Source organism: Haemaphysalis longicornis, unplaced genomic scaffold, assembly GCF_048455015.1.
Source record: "Haemaphysalis longicornis isolate Haplotype H1 unplaced genomic scaffold, Haemaphysalis longicornis Haplotype H1 scaffold_1, whole genome shotgun sequence".
NCBI classification, from domain to species: Eukaryota; Metazoa; Arthropoda; class Arachnida; order Ixodida; family Ixodidae; genus Haemaphysalis; species Haemaphysalis longicornis.
The window spans coordinates 260,288,174-260,315,940 of record NW_027526203.1 but is presented as its reverse complement, the minus strand read 5'-3'; the positions used below and the strand labels follow the sequence as shown (position 1 = coordinate 260,315,940).

Sequence of the window (27,767 nt, the reverse complement as noted above, 5' to 3'; positions counted from 1 at the left end):
TGCATTATGTCCCTGCTGGTGGATGTGGGGTCATTTTTCGATGTTGCAAATGAAAAGCCAACAGCCAGTGCCCATTAGTTTCGTCTAGTATTACGAGGTGCGTCATGGGAACCATCAAACCCGTCTATAGCCCTTTTAAGAGTTGACTAGAAGTAAAATCAGCAATATTATCAATAAAACGTTTAGCATCTTTTTTATTAGCAGCTTTACTGTTGCTACTTGCCATATTTAGGTTTTTTCTGCTTTTCTTAATGACATTTTTGTTTCGCTGAGAAGGTGCATAACCAATGAAAGCTTTTCTGCAAACCTTTGGTAGCTATGCAATTGTTAGAAAATATTTTACTAAATAAGGCAGCTTAAACTTAGAATACTTGCATTTAGAAACATTAAAATCAATTTAAATTGATCATACATTTCTGGCTGTTTTTACACAAAGCTGCACATGGGATATTAAGTGCACCGCGAGGAGGGCTCTGGATTAGCTTTGGCAACTTTGGGATATTTATTGTGGACTTAAATCTCCACACATGGGTATTTTCACTTTCTGCCTCCACCAGGAAAATGGCCACCAATTTAGAGAGCTATTCTTACTAGTATTTGATGTACATTTTAAAATAATCTCAAGTATTATAGCCACAAAATTATTCTCTACAACAGCACCCAGCGGGTGCTGTTATAGAGAGATTGTGCACTACACCAGACAATGTACTACACTGTCGAGAGCTTTGACATCTACAAAGCAAGCTAACACTGGTAAAATGTTTCATACCATAATTACTGTGTGTTCAAAGCTCACGTGTGAAGTACAGATACTGGTGCTTCAGCAAGAACCGAGGATGAGCACCCTTCCTGGTTCTGAAAAAAAATAAACATGGAAAAATGCTTTAAGCAGGATTAAGAAACAGGGTTGAAAGAAAGTGAGCAAGCAATTCTTTCAAAATATGCAAAGCAATGCAAACAAATATTTATTTCAACTTCATCTCTACAAAAGACAATCTCATTAAGGCTGGTAATGGGGGTCTTGGGTAAAAAAAGAGCAGAGAGCACTTATATAAATGCTACAGGGAACCTTCAAGCCAAAAATTGCTTGAGCACTTAAACTAATCACTGTTGAACAAATTCATGAAAATTGAATGGATGAAAAACCAGCGGTAAACACAGGACACAGTTAAAAGAGAACAACAGGACAAGCTTATCCCGTCGTTCTCTTCCGTACCCTGTGTTTTCCACTGGTTTTTCATCCATTCAAACATGTACCAACTAGCACAGTTCGATGCCTTGGTATCATAAAAAGACGAATTGTCACTCCTAACAGACAGTTGAAAAAAAAGAAAGTATAAAGCAGGTGACAAAATTAAAATGACAGCAGATTGGTTAACTTTTAATTTTAAGTGATAATATAAAAAATAATGGCATGAATGAAAGTGAGCAGCAACCACAGGACCATGATGCTAGGCCAACATTCCACTTTGAAGCAAAATATCCGCTTTCAACGCTACATAGGCCAAACATGCAATGCGGCAACCCTTTAGGCCCACAAAACCTTCCATAATCTTTAAAAAAGCTACAATTTAGTTGAGAAAAACTGACCACAACAAATTGGAATTGACAACTAGATACAGTTGTCACACCAAAGCAAGCCGGCGAAAGATGAACAGATATCTAGCTGTTCTACCCCCTATTTGTGCCCTAGCCTCTGATCCGCTGCAGCAAACAAAAAAATTGTTTATATGTAGAACTATGGCTCTTGGTCAAACATAGACAGTTCTAATGAAGGAGCCAAGTAGGTTCCGAAACGTTTGGAACGCTTCGGATAAAGTCCTTGGTTAGAGTATTATATTTGTTTCCATCAAACACAAAACAAAAAATGCATGGTAAAGCGCTAACATTAACTTTGTCTACTGCGGTTCCTTCATGGTGACATCACTACAGGAACCAAAAATACAATACAGTGCATTAAAGGGGCCATTCGGACAACATAGAAGTTCGCTTCGTTCGAAATATTTCCTGTTTTATAGTGCCCCACCGCTTCAGCAAATGATGCTGCATTCACTGAGAAATTAATTTAGGTTAAAAGTCTGATTCTCCCACCATATCGTGTGTTTTTGGGATGTCAGCAATGAAGCCATAAGTGCATGTAATCAAACAAACTACTGCGTCACTCGGGTCTGCAGCCTTGCTAGCCATCAGTCCTCCCAGGTGGAGCTACCATACTCATCCACAAACCGTTGTTTGCCATTGCTTTGTTTTTGACCGCGTCTGCACCTGGCTTGTTTTCGTTACTGTAGAAAGTAATGGTTTTGTGAAACATGAGGTATCCTCGACAAACAGGGTCACGTAAGACAACATCGCCTATGCCAATCGGCCAGGGCCGTGCAAGCCAACTCCAAAGCGGCGGAGTGCTGTGCAGCTAAAACAAGCATAGTGCACGCCGTACCAACAGCAGTGCGCATCGGTACTTGTATGTGTACGCGTATTTTCGTAACTTTCATTGTTTACTGCCCCATTTTTACTGCTGTAAAATGAATATGCATTACATTTAAGCGCAAATAGCTCGTTCGGCATGCTTATAAGGCCTGCCCAATTTGCGTTTGCTTTTGCCGGCCTCAGCCAATCGCACAGCTGGGGACATATGACATCATAGGTACTGCTGTGGGAAATGAGCTAGTGGGTCGCATGGCCATTCCCTTTTTCCTAATTATATAGCTTATTCGAGTGAAGTGCAGCTAAAAATGGTGTCAGTATGATTCTAACGAGGCAATCTGTCGAATGAATCAAACTTGTGTGTTGTCTGCATGGCCCCTCTAAGCAAAGACAAGGCAGCCAATTTTTTATTTAGGCTGCCTTCATGCACACAGTACGGGACTCCTGACATATTTACAGTTGCAATAAAAATCAGAAATAGAACGAATATACATTGGACACTCCACAATGTCCAAAAACAAAGGAATAATGTGCGAGTGAGCTACCTAAAACACTGCGACAGAAGATCATATACATCAAGGCAACTAATAAAAACCATGGCTAGTGCATAGCCACTACGCAGCTCATTTGTTAAGAGCTTATGTGCGTCCCCACAAGTTGGCTGTGTAAACCCACTGACACCTAACAGAGTCAAGGTTCGACGAAAACTCGTCAGGGGAGGGTGATTCATTGATGAAATACAAGCAGGCACTCGCCTGGTCAAAAACAAATAAATAAAGACGCCTTGGGGCCCCTACTGGCCCCTTGTTCACAATGAAGAGGGGGTGAAAGGTCGCGACTATCTATAGGTTCGGTGGCGCAGATTGCGCATGTATATCTCGGGGAGATTACCCCGCTACCGGTTAATCGTGTTTTTAGTTGGTTGAATATGCTCTGATCCTAAAAGTAGTCGTGTTGACAGGCGCTTCTCTGATGCGATTATGCTTGCGGAATCCTAATCAATGGAGTGGTCAGTAGCCAGGTGATGATCCGCCGCCGAGGCAATTCAACTTGCATTGCCTTTTTTGACATCGTTCTGGTGCTATTGAATTCTTTTAAAAATTTCCAGTTTCACCAATGTAGGATTAGGAACGAAAAAGAGACGCCGACCAGTCCAAACAAAACGTACTGACGTTTGGGCTTCCAGCACGGAAGCCTTGTTCACAATAAATGCATCACCAGAAGTGGGTCGTTTAAGTGGGCTTAAATAATCGCTGCAAAGAGCGTGCGTAGATCGGGTTTAGATTTCCGTCGTTACGATTGACTGTGTTAGATGTGGTCTGAATGATTAGTGATTCCAGATGTAGCCGTGATGCTGTCACTTTTTCTGTAGCGACGATTCTTGCATTGTCCCAATCAATCTTGTGGTCATTCACGACGGCGTGTTCGGCTAAAGCATTGTTGCGGACGCTTTTATTCTTTACGTCACGTGCGTACTGCTGCAGACGATTCTTATAATTTCCTGATTTCCCGATATACACGCCACTGCAGTCTGCACAAGGTATCTCGTATACCACACCGGGGAAGCGCTCCTTGGGCAAGCGGTCCTTGACTCTCACGAGCTCATGGCGCATCTTTTTGGCTGGAACGTGGGCCACCTGCACGTCATATTCCCGTAGGATACGTGCCAAACATTCACTTGTTCCTGGAAGGTAGGGCACAGGAGCTCACTTCATCGGGGCAGTTGGCGTTCCGTTGCGTTTTTAAAGTGCCTAGGGTAACCGCAGCTAGCCAGGTCGTCCCGTACCTTTGCCGTGTCCACCGCCGCATCCTCGGGCTTCGAGCACAATCTTTTCGCACGCTGCAGTAGCGTTCTAACAACAGCCATCTTGCGGGAAGCGGGGTGCACGGAGTTGAAGTTCAGGTAGCGGCCTGTGTGCGTTTCCTTGCGGTACACGCTGAAACGTAGCCTCTGGCCCTGCCGAGACACGAGGACGTCCAGGAAGGGAAGTTTGCCATTGGCCCCCTCTTCTGACGTGAACTGAATGGCACGTTCCATACTGTTGAGGTGGGCCAGCAAGCTGTTCGCCGCGTCTTTCTGAACGACGCCGAAACAATCGTCGACATAACGCAAGAACACTTTTGGTTGAGGGGCAAAGGAGGCTAGCGCGCGTGCTTCCAGCGCTTCATAGTCAGGTTCGCCGCCGTGACCGAAATAGCGGCACCCATTGGAGTCTCCTGCCTTTGCTTGTAAAAATGGCCTATAAAGACGAAGTACGTATTGTTGAGGCAAAATCTAGAAGCCTACGTAGTTCTGGCACATCCATCGGTGATCTCTTGGGCAACGTCTGATCAGCCTTGAGAGCAGCGGTGCATAGGTTGACAGCCAGGTCAATCGGAATGCTCGTGAAAAGGGACTTCACGTCGAAGGACACCATCAAGTCGTCTTTCTCGATCACGGTGTTGCAAGTCTTCTCGACAAAATCGAAAGAATTACGAATGTGAGTGGTCCCTTTACCGACGAGCGGCGCCAGAACTTGGTGCAGGAACTTCGACAGGTGGCCCTGCACCAAGTTCTGGCTCCGCTCGTCGGTAAAGGGACCACTCACATTCGTAATTCTTTCAATTTTGTCGAGAAGACTCGCAACACCGTGATCGAGAAAGACGACTTGATGGTGTCCTTCAACGTGAAGTCCCTTTCCACGAGCATTCCGATTGACCTGGCTGTCAAACTATGCACCGCTGCTCTCGAGGCTGATCAAACGCCCAAGAGATCACCGATGGATGAGCCAGAACTACGCAGGCTTCTAGATTTTTGCCTGAACAATACGTACTTCGTCTTTATAGGCCATTTTTTACAAGCAAAGGCAGGAGACTCCAATGGGTGCCGCTATTTCGGTCATGGCGGCGAACCTGACCATGGAAGCGCTGGAAGCACGCGCGCTAGCCTCCTTTGCCCCTCAACCAAAAGTGTTCTTGCGTTATGTCGACGATTGTTTCGGCGTCGTTCAGAAAGACGCGGCGAACAGCTTGCTGGCCCACCTCAACAGTATGGAACGTGCATTCAGTTCACGTCAGAAGAGGGGGCCGATGGCAAACTTCCCTTCCTGGACGTCCTCGAGTCTCGGCAGGGCCAGAGGCTACGTTTCAGCGTGTACCGCAAGGAAACGCCCACAGACCTCTACCTAAACTTCAACTCCGTGCACCCCTCTTCCCGCAAGACGGCTGTTGTTAGCACGCTACTGCAGCGTGCGAAAAGATCGTGCTCGAAGCCCGAGGATGCGGCGGTGGACACGGCAAAGGTACGGGACGACCTGGCTAGCTGCGGTTACCCTAGGCACTTTAAAAACACAACAGAACGCCAACTGACACCACGGGGACAACTGGACGTGCCTCCTGCCCCGATGAAGCGAGCTCCTGTGCATTACCTTCCAGGAACAAGTAAATGTTTGGCACGTATCCTACGGGAATATAACGTGCAGGTGGCCCACGTTCCAGCCAAAAAGATGCGCCATGAGCTCGTGAGAGTCAAGGACCGCTTGCACAAGGAGCGCTTCCCAGGTGTGGTATACGAGATACCTTGTGCAGACTGCAGCGGCGTGTATATCGGGGAATCAGGAAATTATAAGAATCATCGGCAGCAGCACGCACGTGAAGTAAAGAATAAAAGCGTCCGCAACAATGCTTTAGCCAAACGCCATCGTGAATGACCACAAGATTGATTGGGACAATGCAAGAATCGTCGCTACAGAAAAAGTGACCATCACGGCTACATCTGGAATCACTAATCATTCAGACCACATCTAACACAGTCAATCGTAACGACGGAAATCTAAACCCGATCTACTCACGCTCTTTGCAGCGATTATAGAAGCCCACTTAAACGACCCACTTCTGGTGATGCATTTATAGGGACCGGGCAGCTGGACGGGTGGCGCCACCACTCGGCGCTCCCCTCGTCAGTGGAATGAGCCGGTGCATTGGACTACACAGCCTTCTGTTGTTTTTGTCGTGCTTCGGTGCTTTGTATGTTTTGGTGGCGTTGTGAGCAGACATGTGAGATGAAACGAAGTCTAAACAGATGTGTTGAGTTCTTAGATGCAGTAATGACTACGTAAACTTGTCGGACGCGTCTAAAGTTGGGTATCGGCTGCAATGGCGTGAGCGCTTTTTGCAGCGATCTGCGCTTGGCTCCACCCGTTCTGAGTACGAATAAAACTACTATTATTAGTATTATTTTCTTCTTAAATGCACTCACGGCTACGCAAAATTATTGGATGCTTGTAAGGTTGGGGAAGGGCTACATTGACACGAGCGCGTTTTGCAGCGCTCTGCGGCTGGCTGCGCGCGATCCGAGTAGGAATAAAACTATTAGCAATATTAGAATTCTTTTCTACCACTTTAAATTATCTTCACTGGTTTCAATGACTACGGTTTCCACGCCAGCCTTAGCGCTGGGATACCTCGATACGGGTGCTTTAAATAGAAAGGCACCTGCATACGAGATGGATTACCGTGTAGCCGTAGAAATGTTGCGGTAGTTTACACTTTCTGTAACCGTGATCTTTGTACCTTCGGTTTTGGTGAGCGACATTGTGACAGCATGGGAGCCTGAAAGCCGAAGTGGAAATCCCACGTTTGTGGTGGTCATTTTATCAAGAGCCAAAGTTATTCACCAACTCAACAGCCCAAGCTACAAACCATCCCTCCTCCCCTTCCCGTTTTACCCCCTGCGTAGAATAAAGGCTGGCACCGATAGTTAAAAAATGTGGCAGTGTTAACGTCAGCCGGTGTTTTTTAATGCTTAAGTATTCTTTACAGAGTACCTATAAAAATCGTGTAATGCCTGGTGAAGACACCAAGAACGCGCGTTTAGTTGCCTCAAATATAGATGCATGAGCCCGAGTCCTCCACCACAGACACATTTCCGACACTCTGGAAAAAGTTTAGATTTGGAGAGGGAGCATGGAAGTTCAAAATTAAACAGCAAAATCATCTAGCCCTCGGTCTAATGATTATGGTGGTTGAACACAAAGCTTTCTTCGTGCGAATTCGAATGGGAAATGGTCAAAGTCAAAGACGCTGCGATCAAAAGTCCAAACTGCGTGCTGGTCAAATTCGAAGCTTAATCAAAGTTTAAATTCCGAAGGCAACCAAGGAAACCCATACGATAGAGCTTTGCGATAAACCATCATCGTCGTTAGACGGAGGTGTGCATGATTCTTCAAGCGTAGGTAGCAGCTTGTAAACCGACCGCAGCATTCAGTTGTGAAGCTGAGTACAGGTTTTGGGCACCCTCTTGTCTTACGTCCTTCAGCCACGCAGAAATTGGTTTTTGAAAAACCATTTACCAACTAGCCAGCAACCATTGCAATTCTTGTAAAGCAATGCTTCTCCACGACAAGCAATAACATTCTACTATCATGCGGTATTTATTCTATCAATGATTCCCGATGACTGTAGTAAGACCAGTTCTGTGAAATTAAACACGTTTCAGCCGTAGGTAATGAAGATACGGAAGCGTCACAATTTCTGTTTTGAGGTAAATCTTCGAAGACACCCTCCAACTTTGTCTTTCGCTTGTGCACGACGTCGGCGCCGTCAGCGCCGCAGCATTCCTAGATCGGTTGCACACACCGGCTTTGTGGGAGCATTTAGCGGCAATATACTCCTCGATTCGCGAAACTGCATGCAGGCATGAAAAAATTGCATGAAGCAACGAACTCTCACTTCCAGCTTGGCGCATTGAGCGTCGTCTGCTATTTGTAAACACTGAGTATGGGCGTATCGCATGCCGAGCCCATGGCATGGAATGCCTTGTAAACATCACATCCACACTCAAGGTTTACCGATCTGAAAAATGCACGCGGGGTTACGTTCGCTTTCCAAGCCGCACCGCTAAACAACGAAAGAAAACCATGCACAACTACGCTGCGCTGACCGCCACCGGCATTCCACTGACGAGCGGTTCGCCACGGGCGGCGCTGTTCGCTGAAACGACGGTGGTGCCATACAACGGCCGCCCGGTCCCTATTGTGAACAAGGCTTCGGTGCTGGAAGCCCAAACGTCAGTACGTTTTTTTTGGACTGGTCGGCGTCTCTTTTTCGTTCCTAATGTACCCTCCCGGCCAGACGGGATTCCATCATGCTCTCGATTTCACCTATCTAGGATGCGTCGCAATCCTTGCATGGAATTTTGTAGGCAACACCGGGGAATCTTGATTTTTCTAAAGGGTCCTTCACGCGTACCAGCTTCTGATTAAGCCTGTTCGTTGGCACGTGTGCAATTTTAACGCCATATGTGCCAGACACCCTTGCAAGAGCTTCACTGATGCCTTGCGTGTAGAGGACGGCAGCGCGGTTTTGCCTGTATTTTTCAGGAACCCTTTCGGGGGAGGCAACTGAAGCCCGCAATTGTTGCGTCCTCACAAGCTTTGAAGGGTAGCCATTGCTGCGAAGGTCCTTCCTTACCACGGCTAGCTCTTGCTTGCGCAGACCAGGCTCAGAGCAGATTCGTGATGCGCGTGAGAAGAGTGCAGCGGCGACGGAGCGTTTTGGCCTATAGGATGCGCAGAGTCGAACCCCAGGTATCTACTCGTGTGGGTCGGCTTTCGATACACACTGGTTGTAAATCCTTTGGCCGACCGTCTCACAAGTACGTCGAAGAAGGTGATCTGTCCATTATTTTCCTGTTCCATGGTGAACTGGATGCTTGGAACACAAGAGTTTAGATGCTCAAATAAAGGCATTACGTCTCGGCGGTGGATCACACAAAAACAGTCGTCTACGTAGCAGACAAACATCTTGGGGCCGTCTTGTACGAGTATAGTGCAGAATTTTCTAGAGCCTCTAAGGCAATATTCGCACAGACTGCTGAAACGGAAGCTCCCATCCCTGTTCAAAACCGCTGGTCCGTTGAAAACAAAATATATGTGTTCTGCAGGCCAAATTCCAGGAGACAATATAAGTCTTGCGTCTCAATTGGCGAACGTGAAGGCAGAGATGCATCGTTCTCGAGTAGATCCTTGCAACTCCGGACCGCGTAATTTTGCCTGGAATTTGGCCTGCAGAACACGTTTTGTTTTCAACGTATAATGTTACAAGCAGCAGTTTGGAACAGCGATGGGAGATTCCATTTCAGCAGTCTGTGCGAATATTGCCTTAGAGGCTCTAGAAAATTCTGCGCTATGCTTGTACAAGACGGCCCCAAGATTTTTGTCTGCTACGTAGACGACTGTTTCTGCGTGATCCACCACCGAGACGTAATGCCTTTAATTGAGCATCTAAACTCTTGTGTTCCAAGCAACCAGTTCACCATGGAACAGGAAAATAATGGACAGATCGCCTTCCTCGACGTACTTGTGAGACGGTCGGCCAAAGGATTTACAACCACTGTGTATCGAAAGCCGACCCACACGGGTAGATACCTGGGGTTCGACTCTGCGCATCCTATAGGCCAAAAACGCTCCGTCGCCGCTGCACTCTTCTCACGCGCATCACGAATCTGCTCTGAGCCTGGTCTGCGCAAGCAAGAGCTAGCCGTGGTAAGGAAGGACCTTCGCAGTAACGGCTACCCTTCAAAGCTTGTGAGGACGCAACAATTGCGGGCTTCAGTTGCCTCCTCCGAAAGGGTTCCTGAAGAAGACAGGCAAAAACGCGCTGCCGTCCCCTACACGCAAGGCATCAGTGAAGCTCTTGCAAGGGTGTTTGGCACATATGGCGTTAAAACTGCACACGTGCCAACGAACAGGCTTAAGCAGAAGCTGGTATGCGTGAAGGACCCTTTAGAAAAATCAAGATTCCCCGGAGTTGCCTACAAAATTCCATGCAAGGATAGCGATGCATCCTACATAGTTCACTGGAAATTTTTAAAAGAAGAATTCAATAGCACCAGAACGATGTCAAAAAGGGCAATGTAAGCTGAAATGCCTTGGCGGATCATCACCTGGCTACTGACCACGTCAATTGGGATTCCGCAAGCATAATCGCATCAGAGAAGCGCCTGTCGACACTACTTTTAGAATCAGTGCATATTCAACCAACTAAAAACACGATTAACCGGTCGCGGGGTAATCTCCCCGAGATACACATGCGCACTCTGCGCCACCGAACCTATAAATAATCGAGACCTTTCACCCCCCTTTCATTGTGATCAAGGGACCAGTAGGGGCCCCAAAATGTCTTTATTTGTTTATTTGTTTTTGACCAGGCGAGTGCCTGCTTGTATTTCATCAACACCGAACTAACCCGCCTGAATCACCACTTTATAGACATTGAGCAATTCTTTGAATTGGTTTATTGTAGCAAGCAACCACTTTATGGACATTGAGCAATTCTTTGAATTGGTTTATTGTAGCAAGCTGTCTTGTTTATTTCCTTATTTTTTTGGCATTTCCTGTCTCATTTGAAATTGGGAGACCAGATAGCTTTTACTACGGGTCATGCACTGGTGACAACAAATATTTGATTTCACTTTAAACAATTTTGAGTTCTCTTTTATTGCTCACCAGCCAATGACCTGAAATATAAGAGGCTCTTAAAACATGTGCTGGCATTTCTTTCCTGCACTGTAGTACAACTAATCATGACTTTTATCATATTTTGTTCACAAATTGTAATATTTAGAAAGTATTCAGCTGAATGAAAACGTTATTTCAGAAGCATGCGCAATCAACAAGGCCTCAATGACTCTCCCCACGTGGTTCACTTGTTTCTGTCACAAATAACCTGATTGCAGCCACATTCCACCCAAGACGAAGGTAACATACCCTCTGGGATGATGAATATTTAAAATGCCTTACGAGTAAGTGCTCAGCACATGAAATTGTGGCATTAAAACAGAAGATCCGTCTGCGGCGTCCTTCACTTGGGGCACCGCTTGATCACAAACTTCGAGAAGCTGAAAAATGCTCCATGCGCCGCTCCAGCCAGCAGAAACAATGGAGGACGCAAGTTGGTAGGTGGACCGTTGGCATCCTGCGATTGTGAAGATTTTTATTTAGTAGATGCTCTTCTTTTTGTACCATTGTTCATTTTTCCTTTAACAAGCAGCTGAACTCCTGCAGGTTCTACGAATCATACAAGCATAATAAAATGCAGCAATGCAGAACAATTGGCAGGTTACCTCAATTTTTCTTTTCTAGGAATGAAAACAATGTAGGTAATCTATACACAACTACAATCAAACCTTACAATTTTTACCTACTTCACTCCTAACAAGCCCGCATACACGTTAGACATGTGAGAAAGCTGCTACATTTATGCCCACAAACTTAATCAGGCATCAGAAATCGGCAGGGAACGACGTGTTACCTTTAAATGGCACTTTTTTTGTTCAAAACACGTAAATGGGCGAGAAAGGCCCATAACTATGATTTCGTACCCTTATCTGGAATGGTTTTCAGGCAATGCTTACACCTCACTTCAGTACCTTCAGGTGGTGGAGATCTTTGAAAACTCATTGCGGGCAAGTGGGTTGTGTTCAAGCTCTCGTATCTTGCCAGCATATGCTGGATTCCAGCATTCCCAATTCAACGTGACGACTCGAATGCGGTGGATGCAAGAAAGAATAAGCACACGCCAAGGGCGTAGCCGGGGGGGGTCCAGGTGCTCCCCCCCCCCCCCTTCTTCATAATGTTTTATGCCAAGGCTGGGGTGCGGTTTAGGCAGCCTGAAAAACCGCCTGAAGTTACCTGCAGTTTTAAGGACATTCTTGCTCACATAAAGCTGAAAACAAGGGCTATGTCAACGTCTGATCCCTGCGCCCGCTCCAGATGCTGTACCTGTCAATATATACAGCCCGGCTGCATTTCGCGCCGGATACACCGACAAGCACCGGGAACCTGCCGCGAGCCGATCAAAACAGCCCCACTGTTTCAATGGCGGAACAGCACGGCCGGGGAATGGCAGAACAGCAGGAAAAGCCGCATATAGGCTTACATGTGGTCGGGAGCGTGTCATTCCTTGTCTTTACACTGGTACAAAGTATAATCACATGACAGAGCATGTCGCTGTATTTTGTTCAGTCAACTATCAATCCTTGATATGTTTATTTTTCTACTGACATCGCATTTCATTGACTATTGCAGATCCATAATTTCTGCTGCATAAAAAGCATTGCTCTCCCCATGTTGTATTTCCTCCACATCAACAAAACTACACAATTCTCCTTATTGCGGAGCTTTGTTTTTTTGGCACTATTCCACTGTTTCCTTGACCTCCCTCTTGGTTAGAATCAGCATTCTGTATTTGCTTAACCGGAATTTTACTGAAGCCATGTCTGTTTCGATTTAACAGATAGAAATATAATGAAATTTAAGAAACGTGCAACAAGCTCAACATTCAACAGCAGTGCAATAAGGTGTTCTGCTTAGCGCAAGTGTACTACTCACGTTACTAGCACAAAAAATAACAAAAGGCGATTACTTAAGGACGAAGACGCACGTTTGCTAGCTTCACCGCCATAATATACGAATGCGCCGCATGTACAGTCCACTGCGATTCGATGGTTGTCGCGGGAAAGCTACTCTTTCAAACGAAGCAGAAAGAACACCAGCTTTAGCAAATATTCCATGCAAGTTTCGTTATCGTCGGCGTAATAAAGGGCAACAAAGTCCAAGTCTGTGGTTGATAACAACGAATGTACAGCTTGAAACCCAAAGGGTGGCAAGTCAGTCGTGCGGGCCATTGTTGTATCATGGAACAGCCAACAAGGGAGCGAAGAGTGCGAAATCTCGATTTTCATGGTTCCGAAACGAAACCGTGGGCTCGTGGCACGCTTGGCCGCTCGATGCTGGCGCGATAACCTTCAAATCGTGCTCGACTGTACTTCATAGCTGACAAGAAAACTTAATAGTCCCTTTTCTAAAGGAAAATCTAAAACACGAGAATCTTGATAGCAAACATTCAGTGTTGGCCTCCACTTCCTCCCGACGAACTTCGGGGACCGCGCGCCACTCACGAGCGCACTCATGATCACGCTCACGAGCGCGGGTCCGCCTAACCACCTGCTCTGCGGACGAATGATTCGCCCGTGGTCTGCCCATAGACCAGCGAACGGGAATTTAGGTGATCCTAATTATCATCACCATCTAAGCTCCTTAAAGGAGCCATGAAGAGAAAACACAAGTTTGGTTCATTCAAAAGATTGTCTCGTTAGAATCATACTGACACCACTTTTAACGTAAACTTCGCTCAAATAAGCTACATAATTAGGAAAAACGGGAATGGTCATACGACCCACCAGCTCATTTCCCGCAACGGAACCTATAATGTCACATGAGCTAAGCTCTGCGATTGGCGGAGGCTGGCAGAAGCAGACGCCAATTAGGTAGAGCTTACAAACTAGACGAATGAGCGATTTGCGCTTAAATTTAGGGCACATTCTTTACAAAGCAATAAGAATGATGGGACAAACAGTGGAAGTTACGAAAGCACATGTAAACATAGAAGTACTGATGCGTTCTGCTGTTCGTACTGCGCACAGCATGCTTGGTTTAGCTGTGCACAGCACTACGGGGCTTGGGGTTGTCTCAGACGACACTGGCCGATTGACGCAAGCAACGGTGTCTTACGTGACCCCATTTGTCGAGCGAGCACTGTTTCAGGGAACGAATATTTTCTCCCAGAACAAAAACAAGCCAGATTTAAATGCGGGCAAAAACAAACCAAACGCTTGCCACGGTATGGTGGCGCCATCTAGGTTACAGAACGTAAAAAAAACGCGGGAACAAACCAACACCGCTGTACAGGGTGGAGACAACCTTTGAACGGTCCCGTGCCGCCGCAATTGGGCCAACAGGCTCAACGCGTTATTCTTTTCGTTTCCCACGAGACCTAGCAACGCGAAACAGACAATATGATTCAAACTTCTTCAGTAAACCGCGTTGCGGCGATAATTTTAGCGCGGTTTTGACACAATGACTTGCTTCGGCGGCGAGCGAGCAACCGAAAATGGCGGCGCCAGCGTATACGTGTCTCTGCCCTGTACGGCGGATGCGTGAATGAAGGTACTCTAGGCTGCAGAGCGGTCGGTTCCTGTGATGTCATTTGGGACCACGAAAACGCACGATTGAGCGGGAAAATCAAAATTTTAACCTAAATTGTTTAATTTCTCAGTGAATAAAGCACCGTTTGTATCCAGACAAGCGCTGGGGGCACTATAAAACACGAAATCTTTCGAATAAAACCAACTTGCATTTTCTCTTCATGGCTCCTTTAAGGTGGGCTTTACAGTTAGCGTTGAGCATACACAAATCGCATGTTAAAGTCAGTTATTTCAAGCATCGTTTGCAAAACAACGCGCAAGATGCCTTGCCTACATATTTCCCCGTCCCATCTTTTGGTCGACCACGGCTCCCCCCCCCCGAAAAAAAATTCCTTGCGCCTGGCAAACGCCCAATCAGGAGTACGTTCAGCATGCACGTCGGTTGTTTAAAAAAAAGGGTGTAATGTATTGCTCAGAAGACTCAATGCTTGCACGCATCTTGGAGCAGCAACGGCCTTGGCAGATGTGTTTGAGTGGTTTTCCTCTCTCATAACATCCACAGTGCTTTCAGGAAAAGCCCCAGGCCTAACAATTAGCATGTTCCAGTTAAGAATAATGCTGCGGATACTTTACATTTTTCAAATCTTTTTCTTTGTGGAAGGATGTTTGTTTATTGGCGGTACAGCACTAGCGTGCGTAAATCGCAGCCTTCAGAACCCCAATCAGGCATGTTTAAATGGTACAGGCAGTTACATAACTATTTGAAAAAGTGGACTGCAAGGACTGTCAATTCACATGATAAACATCCAAAAAATAGCTGAAAACAGAACTGGTAAGGCTTTATCGAAGACTAAACTACAAAGGTAATAACATTTTTGTGTCACCACCTAAGAAATGTGGCTTCACCGTAAACATGACTAACACCAGGAAGTTCGTATACATGGTGATTAACTGCTACGCCCACATTATGATTTTGGGTGAAACTGAGTTTTCCGAAATTAACAATAAAGGTTGCCATTGAGCGCCTACATGTTAGGTTATGCATGAAACACCAATAATTGTTACGGGGGAGAGAACTTGTACATGCAAGTGATCGAACAATATTCAAGTATGATAGCCCACTGTGCTACCAAAACTGTGTTTGAAAACTTACGTTCTGGCGGCCAAACACTGTTGACAATGCTTGTGGCTCTTGTCCGGTTGAATGGAGGGACGTGATGTGCTCAGACCGTCCAGAGGTCTAAAACGGGATGACACATGATTACCACACATGCAAGAATGGAAATGATTAGGTGCACGAATGTTACGTCTCGGGCAACACAACATTCAGCCAAAATCACTGCCCGCGTACCGCGGCACCGTACACATGGTGAGGTGGCTCGCCGCAAACGCAACGAAGCTTGCGAGGCGCGCACATTCGCTCGCAAACGATTCTCCCTCGCAATTCCCAACACGGCACAAACGACTGCGGTGATCAACGAAGCCGAAAACGCTGCGCAGCACAGTTTAGAGGAGTAGCCGCCCGTGTTCTGATAAACTACGCGTAAGACGTGGTTCGCAGTGGTGAACTCTGAAGCTGTTCAAATATAGTGCTGCGGAATGGGAAACGTTACTGAGTTACTGAGCGCCACGGCGTTACTGAGCGCCAGTGTGTTTAGCGCTCAATGCAAGCACCACAATCTTTCGCACATCGCCTTTCTAGAGACGAGCCCTCTAGGTTCAACCTCGCCAGTTCAGTTAAACAATTCACACACGCGTGCTCCTGTTAACGAATTCTTAAAGCGGCGATGACAGCTACAAACGACATCCAGTGACAAGAAAGGCGGCAAATGTGACGAGACAGCTTACCGAGAGGAGCCGACGCAGAAGAGCGAGCGACGTTCAGAGGCAAGCGCCAACGAAATTAGCCGTCTTCAGGTGGCAAAGTTGTTCTCAAATACTCCATCGCGAAGTCGAACACGACAGACACAACCGAAGACGACGAGGTGCCCAATTAATCATAATAACTGCGCTTGTTTAACCGCACACCACTGTAAACACGTAAGACGGGTCACGGGGTATCTGTTCCGGAATCCGGCCACGCCGCCGCGCGCCGTACTCAGGGAATCGGCCGTTGGCAGGGAGTTGCGTAAACAAATTAAAACGACAACAATAAATAATTGCCTCTTTTACTGAATATAACATAATCTTTAGGTTTATTATTTATTGTGTGTATTATAATAAAGAAGCTTAGATATTTAAAGTTTACAAACACAAAACGCGAACTGAAGCTTTTGGCGCTCGATTTGAACGTTAAAAAAAGCAGCAGATAGTAAGATAACACTGCGCAATGAAATTTGGCAGTGTTCTAGTGTAAGTAATCGTATTATTATTTGGCGTCTGTTTATTTAGCGCCCGATTTCATGCCCCTACCTCCCCAACTTTTGTTTTCTTTTGATATCTGCCTTGTTCTCCAACGTTGTTTCTGCAGGAGAAACTATGTGGTCTGTTTATTGCATTTGTACACAATATTTACGGTCGCTAACAATAAGAATGGAATAAAATTGTGATTGCTAGTACGTTATAACTCCACTGAGTGACGAGAATGACTGTTGTCAGAGAGGGCTATGATTGTGCTGGTGGGGCAGGAGAGGAACAGGGAACGACGGAATGATGATACAGATGTCACAGTTCAAGGCTGTGCTGTGCTCCGTGCAAGGCTGTAGAAAACAAAAAGTGGGAGGGGGAGTGTTATTCTGTCGAAGTCGTAACAAGCAAGGGCTGATATTTTTTCCTGTTTCAACGTCAGTGCTGCCGATGCTTTTTATTGAATTTGGCAGCTTTTTTTTTTTCTTTTGAAAATTTTTGACGAGGTTGGGAGGATGGTGCAATGGGATGTCTTTTTGAAATTATATTGCATGCATGGCCTCAATCAATGAAGAACTGAACACCTTTCCCACACCCTTTCAACACCCTTCCTAAAAACAGGGTGTTGAGGTTGGTCAACACCCTTTTTTTCACGCAAAAAGGGTGGAGAGCTACGAAAAAGGGTGTGGAGATTCAAGAAAAAGGGTGTGAGGGCCTCCCAACACCCTTTTTTCAATTATTTTACACCTTTTTTGGCCAAAAGGGCGTAAAAAAGTTTAGTGTGTAGGACGTCTCTCTAAATGTTCCAGGGACAGCCGATCTCTGGAAGACTGAAAGTAAGTGACGCGTTAGGCCCCTGGTCAAATTCTAAACGACCAACAAGACCTGATATCCCGGGCGCAACTGGCCGCACGTCCCCAGGGCCTCCTGGACTGAGGACGCCCCCCCTCCCCTCCCAAGAGAGGAACGGCTCAAATAACTCCGTTAGAGCTCAATAAAACGTTTTCACCACCACCATCCCCAGCGACAAAAGCATATTGACTTTCCTGAGAAGTACAGGACTTGCTCAGGGTCTCCAAAGAAGGTTGCGCAAACATTCATATCATCGTCATCATGGTAATTATCATAACATTCATCAAATTTATTTTTTCTTATATTTCTGCTGTAGCAATCTAGGTGCCTTTGCCAGGCTAACCTCATTAGTACCATTAAAGACCATTTTGTGTCTGTCGCTCAGTTCCGGCTGGGCCGCTTGTGAGTGCGCTTTGGCGAAGGCGAACCACGTGACTAGGCGAGGGTTTAGCGGCTGCTTCGCTGGCACTAGGTCCGTCATTCTCGCCGTCGATGGTGTGCCAGCTGGGCTCTCTATGCGCGTCCTCCTGTGCAAGGGAAAGGATGAATCCAATGATCCAGTATATACATACGTAGACGGCAGGCTGCTAAATCTCAAGCAAGGGCAAGCTTTCACAAAACACTCTGTGCATAGTCTTTGCTTTCGTTCAGGATAACTAGGTTTAGAAGTGTTAAACCGGAGCCATCTTTTCTTCCTGATGCATGTTATCAGTGACATCAAGATTGCGCCCCCTTGTTGAAATAGGATCCCAAAATTTTACAGGTGGCGCCTTATATCGCTCGCCCCTTGCTAGCTCATCCGGTTGTGAAACGAGCTACACGACGTTCTAAACATAATTGTTTTTCGGTAATCCACATTACCCCTATTTTGTTGGGTGATTTTAATTTACTGAACGTAAAATTAACTGATGAACCACCTACTATTTATTTTTTCTCTACTTTACCTCAAAACTTCTTAGACATGTGCTCTCTCTTTTCGCCAACTCAGTTAGCTAAGGCGCCAAGATGAATAAATAATGGTGCAGATAATACTAAGTATCCAGTGATGACTAAAGGCAGGATTTTTAGGCATTAAAATCACGTTTTAGGCGCCACAAATTGACACGCAGAATAACATGTTAGGCCTCTAACGTCGTGAAATATAGGCACCATACATTTTTACATAACTGCAGATCATTTCAAACGAAGACGTGCGCGACCTGTATCTACGACAGGAAAACCAAAAATATTATTGTTTATGATGTCCCAAAGGTGCCAACAGTTCAACATAGCCGTCCAATCGTCGGAAAAAAAGTGCTGGACTAATGGCGAGCCATTCAATGGATTAATTCAACACGCGCACTCCTCACACAAACGCACAAGGGAATGACCACTTTCTCATGCTCGAGCGTCGCATATAGTAAAACAGGCATGAAAAAGAGCTGGAATACTTGACAGCTGAAACTGCTGATTAAAAAAGCCCTACTTTATGTTGCTTCGCGCAATTTATTTACGACAGAAGAAAAACAGACAAAAAAAATTTAGTGCCCTTCCACTCTGTGAAGAAGGATAACCTGCGAAGCTGGACGCCCTCCACGGAGTGCAGCTTCGGGTTAAGTTACATATCTTAGCTTTATTTGTAGACTATAATCATCAACTGTTGCTTTTCTGCACCATAGCGAATGAATAATGTTTATGGTCCAGTTTGCCACCTCTCAGAAGTTTCCCATTTTTTCCAGCGTAGGCCATCTAAAAGTAATGGCTAATATCGCCTTCTTAAAATGGCGATTTGTGTGGCTTGTTTTCGGACATTCGGTTCAAGGGTGGCGACTTTTTGGGTCTATTGTCGACGATTATCCATAGACTCTTTTTTTTTTCTGAGGACCTGGCAGCCCTGGTCCCAATTGCACCAGAAAGACACTCGTTGATTTTGTATTTCTACCTTGAAACGTGTTTCTCCCAAAAAAAATTCCGCGGGCAGTTAACTCCGGTTAAGTGATTTCAAGGCAAAAGCCACAGATTATGATACTTCACCGCTTCACTGTGTTTGCGTCTATTCCATCACTTTCATTTCTTCGTCTTCGCGCGCAAATTACCACTACAGGCAGACTGGCCGCAATTCACGCTGCCACTTCCCCAGAGCGAGAGCGCTTCTCGGCGTGCACCTGTTCCAAGCTTGTGAGTTCGCGTTTCCCTGCCACGGGGAACATATAAGGCTAGTTTGGTTCCATACGTCAAGGATGCTGGCTTAGCGCTGTGGTTAACCACTTGCCCCGTGCTGTGGCGACACGGATTCACATCCCACTATAATCGAAATGTGTCTTTATTTATTTTTATATTCCAGCTGGTCGAGTAGCTGCGAGTCCTTCCCGGATGAACAGCAACTGGCCCGCTTGGAACGCCGACTTGGCCCAATTTCACTTACGTTCACGGGTTCGAAGTGGAGGGAGGGGGAGGGGCGGGTCACGCGCAGCTAAAGGTTTCATGCTCTTACTGATGACATGTCCGGTCAAGAAGATGGCCGCCGCGGTAAAGAGTAACTAACAAACACATGTGCGATCCGTTGGGATTTGAATCCGGGTCTTCACAATAGCAGCCGGATGCGTTACCGCTATGCTATTTCAGCACATTCCGAGCGGTAGAACAAAAGTTGTTGCTGTTGTTCCTTTCTTGAACGCAGTTACCCACTTTATAGATGGAACAGGAATTTGGAACTCTGAGGGGCTAATGTGCCCGCTTTAGAAAATTCAAAAGTGCGAATTCGAAACGCCAAAGTTGTACAATATTGCCAGCCGCGTGATACCTGAACGCGATGGCACGCGAGTAGAACAGGTGCACTGCGGCCGCGCGGAACCTGATTCCGGGGAACTGGTGTCGTGTTTCAGTCGGCTCGCTGGCGTATTTCACGCCGCAGGAAGAAAAAATGAAAGCGAAGAAACCGATGCAGACACAGCGTGGCACAAAAGAGGCTGCTCGAAGTAATTCAACTAAAAGAGAAAGAAATTAAAGCGAAGAAAGAGGCGCAAATATAAAGTTGCTGCAAAAAAAGTATCGCCAGGCTTTCGCCTTCAAAGCTCGTAAGCATACTTAAGTGCCCGGAACAATTTTTGACCTACTGATTTAACTAACAGTTTCGCATTTCAAAATTAAAACAAAATTTCTCCTAAGACTGCAATACCGCCTGCGGGCATATTAAGTATACCCAACATTGTTCCAAATGAAGGGGTTGGGAGGTTGAGGATGGGGGAGAGATCGGGTTGGGGGGTACGGGGGGGGAGGGGGGAGGGGGGAGGGGGGAGGGGGAGGAGTAGAGACGTGACGGCAGGTGCTGGGGTGACCCTCGCTGGGGGAGGGTTAATGGAAGACGACGAATATCGTCTCTCATCTTCCAAGCTCCCCCGAATGGAGGGGTGGGCCCCAGGGTCTCCCCAGCCCTGCTGCGGTCTACCCGTACGCCGGGCAGGACCTCCTCTTCAAGGGCCTCTGGACCGACGCTTTTGCCGGTGTCTTCCTGAGCCAGTGCCGACGAACGCCACGTTCAATAAAATGTTTTCCTCCTCCTCCTCCTCCTACTCCTCCTCCTCCTCCTCCTCCTCCTTCCCGTCCAGGCAAGTGAGTGCACATGGCCCGTTCCTATGGCCACAGCGACTACGTGCTCGCATAGCGTGAACGCACGAGCACTGCCGTGGAAGACAAGCGTGCTCAGCTCCGATGTTGACCTTCAAAAAGCTGTCATCCATCTATCTTCGGACGCCGCCTGTGCTCAAGGCATACGGGCCGCTGTCCGAGGAGGGCAGGCGTTTCTGAGGTCTTTCTTAAACTTTGGAAAAAATAAATTTGTTCATCATCGTCATCATGTACTAAACAAACATTTATGAACGCGAAAGCCTCAGTTGTCTCATAAAACGTGAAAAGCAACCCATAGTCGTAGCCATCGTTGTTTCGGGCAACACGAATGCTACCAAATAGGACGCCCCTGCAAATAGAAAATAAATAAAGACACATTTAGATTGTAGTGGGATGTGAATCCATGTCGCCAGAGCACGTGGTGTTGCGTACGGAATGCCGACCCGAGCCGAGTTTCCTCGCCTCCGACATACGTGTGGTAGCGTGGTGAAGCGAGCGGCCAGCCAATGTTGCTGCCTCGAAGAAGACCAGAAGCCGAAGGCAAACGTAACTTGTTTACTTCATGGCGAGAGATGAGCCGCAGCCAAAGAACAAGGCCCCGACGGGTGAGGTTACAGTACAGGACTCGAGCAGAGTGACAGCATTGATTCACTGCTCAAACACGAATGAACTACAGCGCTTGGGGGGGTCTTATTTATACCCAAAGCGCTAACGGTCGAAACAAGCGTTCCCTCTAGACTGTGCACCCGACACTAACGGCACAGACATACACAACACTCTTTCCAGAGTTCGTGAGCAGTCGGTAGTAGCGGTGCACGCTGAGTCCGAGAGAGGGGAGAGAGGAGGTCTCCGCAGCGGAAGCGGGGCTTCCGTGTCCTTGGGCCAAGTCTCGGCCTGTTTCGTCGGCAAGCCACCGCAGTTTGATCGCGCCGATAGCGAGGCGACTGATCCAGGCCTGTCACAGCTTGTCTGAATTGTCGGTTGCAAGCGTGAGTCACCGACAAAGGGGACCAGCTTGAAAGGCGCACGTAGTGGAGGCTTCGCCGCCCAGCCGAGGAGTGTTGAAACAAATCCCAGAGGCGGGCTCATTCGTAACAGTGGCAAGTGGTTAACCACAGCGCTAAGCCAGCATCCTTGACGTATGGAACCAAACTAGCCTTATATGTTCCCCGTGGCAGGGAAACGCGAACTCACAAGCTTGGAACAGGTGCACGCCGAGAAGCGCTCTCGCTCTGGGGAAGTGGCAGCGTGAATTGCGGCCAGTCTGCCTGTAGTGGTAATTTGCGCGCGAAGACGAAGAAATGAAAGTGATGGAATAGACGCAAACACAGTGAAGCGGTGAAGTATCATAATCTGTGGCTTTTGCCTTGAAATCACTTAACCGGAGTTAACTGCCCGCGGAATTTTTTTTGGGAGAAACACGTTTCAAGGTAGAAATACAAAATCAACGAGTGTCTTTCTGGTGCAATTGGGACCAGGGCTGCCAGGTCCTCAGAAAAAAAAAAGAGTCTATGGATAATCGTCGACAATAGACCCAAAAAGTCGCCACCCTTGAACCGAATGTCTGAAAACAAGCCACACAAATCGCCATTTTAAGAAGGCGATATTAGCCATTACTTTTCGATGGCCTTCGCAGGAAAAAAGGCGAAACTTCTGAGAGGTGGCAAACTGGACCATACACATTATTCGTTTGCTATGGGGCAGGGAAGCAACAGTTGATGATCATACTCTAAAAATAAAGCTAAGATAGGTACCTTAACCCGAAGCTCGTCTGTGGAGGGCGTGCAGCTTCACAGGTGGAAGGGCGCTAATTTTTTTTCCTCCCAGCTTCGTGGACTAAGCAGGCTTCCCACAACGGAACTCACATTAGGGGACACACACATGAGTGTCCCTTTCGCTGCCCAGTCGTAGGCATAATTTTCTGTGCAACACACAAACCCAGACAAAAACTACTCGATTGCGGAGGATAGCTGACAGGACGCATTGAGCGATGAGACTGCCACGTTTAAATCTCCCACCAACACCACGGGCATGTCATCGGTATTGGCATTAAGCCCTGCTGTACATGCATGCCTCCTCCCACCCCACCTCCAATCCGTGCACGCTTAAACCGGGAACCGGGGATGGGCGGCTAATTAGGCGCGAAATACACCGGCGAAGGGATAAAGAAAGACTTTATATGCGGGCAGACTAATATCTAGTATTATTCTTCCGCCAGAAGAACTATGAACCAGCGGGTCAACGAGGCCCGCCGACGCGACAATGTCGCTAGGAATGGCTTTCAAGCTAAAAAAGAATTATGTGCTCACGCCGGCGTTCCAACCGGGCAAGTTGCTTTCAACCGGCAGGAACCCTCCACTAGTAGGCGGGCGAGGTGGAATTTGAGGCGGCAACGGCCGCGGCTACAGTCTCGGCGGCGGCGGTGGCGGCGGCTTTCGGGCGTTTTTTCACCCATTCGCGCTGCTCTTGATTCTCCGCAATCATTTGATAACGACGCTACGGCCGCTGTCAGCCGACTGCGCAACCTGTGAAAGAGGCATCGGTGGTGGCAAGCGGAATAATAGTTGTGATAATCGTTGTGAAAGATGGGTCGACCTTGGCGAGCAGGGACCCCGGAGCGGCGCCGAGTAAATCTTCTTCACCGGAACAAAAACTGCGATTGTGTTGGGGGGGGGGGGGGGGGGGGGGAGACATATACTGCTTCGCAGTAATAACAAACTATCTGTTAAGCAATTAATATGCTGTTTAACGAGGTTTATTAGGTACAACCCAAGCAATTTTCTTATATCCAGTGATAATATCCGAATCGTTCAGGCAAGACGTCTCAGCTCTGGCAGATACACTTCCACACAATTGAAGAGCATTTTTTAAGAGGTCTTGAGCGGCCGAACAGATTTTCGATGGGAAAGCGCGTTTTAGAGCCAGTCGCCAGTGTGAATTTTAAGGCGTAAGGAAATTCAGCTGCGCAGTATTGTTTCGCCGGTAGCTCTTCAATATAGGAGGGATCTTCTAAGAAAGGCACGTTCGATCCTAAACCGTTATGTTGAAAAAACAGTTGTATTTGAGTATGCTTGTAGAAACGAGGATGCCATTGCACGTGTTTGAAATAATTTCTTTGGAGAGCACGCGCTACGTAGTCTAAGAGTCGCTGCGAAAATTGTGGTAATGATGGCAAACTACCACCAGCTCCAGATTTTTTAATTCGAAATTGTGCATCTTGTCACTGAGAATGAGCGCCCATTCCACTGCTGCTAGCCGTTGTTTTCCGGGAGTTGGTTGAACGGAAAGAGTAGGTTGAACGCCATGGAGGTCCGCACAGTCAATGCTGCTCGGTAACATGAATAACAACCTCAAACTGCACTCGAAAGCAACTGCACTCGAAATAGTGTTCACGTATGCCCTGATTTCGAAAATAGCACTCAGGCACAAACACCAAAATTGACATTTATGGGCACTATAAAATCAGCATAGTAGCCCCTCTTAACCTCGAATTCATGCTCATACATTAAAGTAGTGCGAAAGGAGCGCAATGGACACAATCGCCATTTGCCTAAAATCCGGTCTCTCTAGAGTATCTTGGGGAACAGCGCGAACTAACAGGGACACAATAAGAAAGAAGTGGACAGGACTAGCGCTAACTTTCAACTCGATTTATTGGAAAAGACGTAACTACTTATACATACACAGAATCCTCCTCCTCCACCACGCCACGTGCCCACACCAGCCAATGACATACTATCACGACCAAAACACTCCACTGTTGACACCGCACCTTTCTTAACTCTGGATCACCTTATCGCGACGACCGCTCCAAATAACCAAATTCTTTTTCGTGCAGGACAACTGATGTTTCACTGATACAATCACTCCCCCGCTTTCTGATGTAGTATGATTCCATCAACTCTCTAGTACGCCGGTCTTTATGCTTAAACAGGATATCAGTCTCGCGGAAAAGCGGACAGCAATGGTGCTTACACGTGCGGCAATGTTCGGCCAGACGTGCGTAATCATCTTTCTTAAGCTTGTTGCGATGCTCCAGTAATCGAACGTTTAGGCAGCAACCTGTCTGACCAACATACACTTTTCCGCAAGATAAAGGAATCTTGTAAACAACAGCCACAGAGCACGGTACAAAGGGTGATACATGATTTACTACACACGCACTTTTCTTCTTTCCCAGCTCATCTTCAGCACGCCGCTGGACGGCACGTGGCGTGGTGGGGGAGGAGGATTCTGTGTACGTATAAGTAGTTACGTCTTTTCCAATAAATCGAGTTGAAAGTCAGCGCTCGCTAATCCTGTCCACTTCTTTCTTATTGTGTCCCTGTTAGTTCGCGCTGTTCCCCAAGATGCAAGCACACCAACTCGCCCAACTCGCCACCCTGCTCTCTAGAGTATGACAACTACGCCTGATTTCATTTCTAACCTCACACACTAACCGGACTTAAGCGACCTTTACTTACATTTTATCGGTTTATCACCACCAAAAACAATGAAACGAAAGAAACTAGACTGCAACTATAAAGGCGAATTTTCAGGCAATTAACAACAAGGTAACCATATTTATGGAGACTAAGAAAAGTATGATAACCTAAGTGTGGACACTAACTGAAGCACGAGCACAGAAGAAGTTAAGCAGCTCGCAAACAAATTCATTCCTCTCCACTCTATTACTTCATGCTGTAATGTCCCATAATTTAAACCAACATTAACCGCTTATACATGTAAAATACTGCATTAACTGTATAGGTACGCAAAACGTTACAGTAGTGATGCACGATTGGACAGCCTACAAACTAGCTAATGATACTATGTAGGAGCTCTAAAATCAGTCAAAAATTTTTTTTTCCGTGCCCTGTCACTCCCTATGCTAGCAACCGACATCAAATAAATTTGCCGTAGTTGAACTGCGGTGAAACCAAGTTTGTCGAGCGAAAGCTCGGGTTTCGCTCCAACAGCGCGCAGTGAACCCGCACACAACTTCCCCTCAAGACAAAACACAGGCGCTTCTCGGCGAAGTCGGCGCTGTAGGGGCGAACGCGCAGTGAACTGTGATCCAACCAGCGCTTCTTTGTATTATTTTATCAGGGCACGCGCCGTTACTTTTTTCCCTTAAACCCAGCCCTCCTTTGGAGCGAAGAAGCAGTTACACGCTTTCACTGCGCAACCGTACTGCGCGCTTACTTGACCATGGCTAAGCTTGAAGGTCAGATTGACTCTACGAAAAAATAACCGTTTTTTTCGGTTTGAACCAGCGCTAATAGAGCGTTCGCTCTAAAATTTCTGGCACACCGTCAACCCTCTAGATAACGATATCGTTCTTCTCAACGACAGTGATGGTATCGCAATTGTTCTGGAGCAGTGTGCTAACACTTCCAATTAAACTTATACAGAGAATTTTTTTTTCTCCTGAAATATTTGCTTACCATCTTTGAACAATTTTGTCTATGTCCAGTTGTTTCCAATATTTTGAGAATTAAGTGGACCAGCCTGCCTGATTAAATCATTACAACGGCCTTCAGCTCCTGGCTGCGACGACATAAGTCCTAAATTCTTAGATAGTACTTGTGCCTGTCCATTCATCCTTTTAACAATTTTTTTTTTCGGCAGTCGCTTGACAGTGGTTCTTTACGTAGCAAATGTAAGGAAGGTAGATTACTCCACTTAATAAATCAGGGAACGAAAGTTCACTCCTTAATTACTGCCTCATTTCACTTATAGCATCCCTTGTAAAATAGATGAGCATATTCTTTTTCGAACCTTGTGAATATTTTAGAATTATTCATTTTTTACGTGGTCACAGCACCGTTTTCTCAAAAGTACTTCTGTGAAACGCAGTTGGTATCTTCAACAGCTAAGCTTCATTCCATACTTGATCGTTCATCAGTCGCTGAATGCATATATTTAGAATTTTTAAAGCATTTGACAAGGTTTACCGTAAAATACTGCCGTATAAGTTACGTCGTCTGCAAACTACTTCTATCTCTCGAGATTTTTCTATCTGATGGTTCGCAGTTTGTTTCGATTAACAACCAAAATTTTAATTATATCATTGTCCATCCGGTGTGCCACAAAGTTCTATTCTCGGCCCTCTGCTTTTTCTAATCTATATGAACGATTTGCTGGCGTGTCTTTCATCTGATATAAATTTATTTGTCGGCAATTGCGGAGTATCCCGCGAAATAACTGGGGATGACGACTTCACTCCCATTTAAAGTAACCTCAATTCTATATTGGCTTGGTGCGACAAGTGGCGAATAGAACTCAATATTCATAAACATGTATTTATGTGCGTATCTAGAAAAAAAATGCATTCTCTGTTTACTGCCTTCATGTTATAGCTCTATGCCCCCTTTGTTCATATAAATATTTTGGTGTTAACATAACAAGCAATCCCCCTTGGTCCATTCACATTGAACATTTAACAATGCTAGTCGCATTCTAGGTGATTTCATACGTAGTTTTTCTAATGTACCATCATCCCTAAACTACTCGCGTACAGCACGCTATTCATTTCCAAATTAGAATGTGCCTTTCCAGTGCAGAATACAACCTGTCGCAACTTCAGTAATTC

General features: G+C 46.3%; 1 protein-coding gene and 1 long non-coding RNA gene across 2 annotated transcripts in view; one reads left to right on the top strand and one right to left on the bottom strand.

Moving 5' to 3' along the window:
• LOC144144885 (uncharacterized) overlaps nt 1–27,767 on the top strand; it is a gene marked incomplete in the record, with an annotated part of 133,697 nt that overhangs the window by 10,505 nt on the left and 95,425 nt on the right.
• Nucleotides 10,167–16,807, bottom strand: LOC144144892 (uncharacterized). Its single transcript, XR_013317369.1, has 3 exons — nt 16,238–16,807; nt 15,543–15,629; nt 10,167–11,379 (listed from the first exon to the last, which is right to left on the bottom strand). It is a non-coding gene; the product is annotated as an uncharacterized LOC144144892 (long non-coding RNA).